Source organism: Acomys minous (assembly GCF_964271855.1).
Source record: "Acomys minous genome assembly, chromosome: 7".
Taxonomy (NCBI): domain Eukaryota; kingdom Metazoa; phylum Chordata; class Mammalia; order Rodentia; family Muridae; genus Acomys; species Acomys minous.
The window spans coordinates 3307248-3308727 of record NC_140488.1 but is presented as its reverse complement, the minus strand read 5'-3'; the positions used below and the strand labels follow the sequence as shown (position 1 = coordinate 3308727).

General features: G+C 46.6%; 1 pseudogene across 1 annotated transcript; it reads left to right on the top strand.

Annotated features, from left to right (window-relative positions):
- Positions 1-265: 265 nt before the first annotated feature.
- LOC311602067 (neuroguidin-like) lies at positions 266-1040 on the top strand (annotated as a pseudogene). Its single transcript has one exon. The product of its transcript is annotated as a neuroguidin-like (transcript).
- The last annotated feature ends 440 nt before the right edge of the window (positions 1041-1480 follow it).

Here is a 1480-nt window from a genome sequence, read left to right as displayed (position 1 = left end):
GAGGATTGTGTTCCAGAGCTACACAGCAATGTTCACCCCCAAGAGCGGCCTTGTTGGGAGGAAACACTTAGCACAATGTATTAGAAATACCCAAGCCAAGATCATCCAAGATGACATCGATCACACACTGTTTCTGATTCGTGGAACACCTGGGACTGCACAGCCATCGCTCCAAAACACAGTACAGAATAAAAGAAATTCTGTCATGTGGATCGTCCATGTTCTCCCTCCACAGGACCACGGGACCACGCTCAGATGACCTCCCATGGATCCTGGGCTGCAGCCACTGCCACCATTTTTCAGGTTGCGGCCAAGCAGTGCGGGCCAAGGAGATAGCATTCAAGGAGGGGGTGCTGTTCGTCCTTTGGACCAAAAACTGAAGTATCAAATTGACAAAGTGGTCAAGACTGCAGTGACAGGCAGCCTCAGTGACAATGACCCACTTCATTTCAAACCTCATCCCAGCAATATGATAAGCAAGTTGAGCTCTGAAGATGAATATGAAGATGAAGGAGAGGAGGGCCAGTCCGAGGCTGTAGGAAAGAAATCTGGAGCATCTAAGAAATATGTCTCTCCCCCCCCGCTCCCCAAATGCTTGGTTCCAGTACATTCCGATGCGACAGAGCCAAGCGGGAACAAAAGTGGCTGGAAAAAGCCAAGAGATGGGCGCTGAGCAGCTCTGTCATCTATGAGCTGAAGGAGCAGTGCCCCGATGTCCCAGAGGAAATCCATGATGCCTGGAACCCTCAAGTCACTCGCCAGAGTCAGGAGGACCAGCATAGGATCAACTATGAAGAGGGTATGATGGTGCCGTTAAGTGTTAGCAAGTAAGAGAAGGAACGGCGAAAGCAAGCAAGCGTTATGATCTCACAGCTTCGTTCCCTCACACACTTCAGTGACATCAGTGCTTGGACAGGAGGAAGTGCTCATCTGGATGAAGACCAGAATCCTTTCAAAAAGCAGAAGAAGATACCTAAGAATGTTCGGAAGAAGAAAGATTTTCGGAGGTGCTGGTGACTTGCTTGTTCACTTTGTATCATCCTGGGGTGCTTCTAATTTCACTGAATGTAGGTGTTCTCCTTGGGTTTCATAATTGAAGTCTACTGAATGTTTACATAATTTACACCAATACTTATAGAAGCTCTAATAATAGACAGGGGAACACTCTGGTGCAGTCTATAAGCCAGTATTAAGTTGGTACTGTTAATCCACAGTTACACAATCTTGAACCAAATTTGAAGCAAACTTTACTAAACTATTGATCACAAAAATGGGCTCTAGCCAGGTCCACCCCTGGTTTCCTAGTGAATGGTGATGAGACACTTGTTGTAGGGGTGTCTTCAAGAAAAAACCACACAACCATCCTATTTCCCACATGGTGTTTTCATTTCCAAAGAAACTACAGCTCCCAGCATTCCAGGACATTAACTGGTCCTTGGGCATGTGGGCCTTACAGGTTAACTTTGGCTCTTACAATACC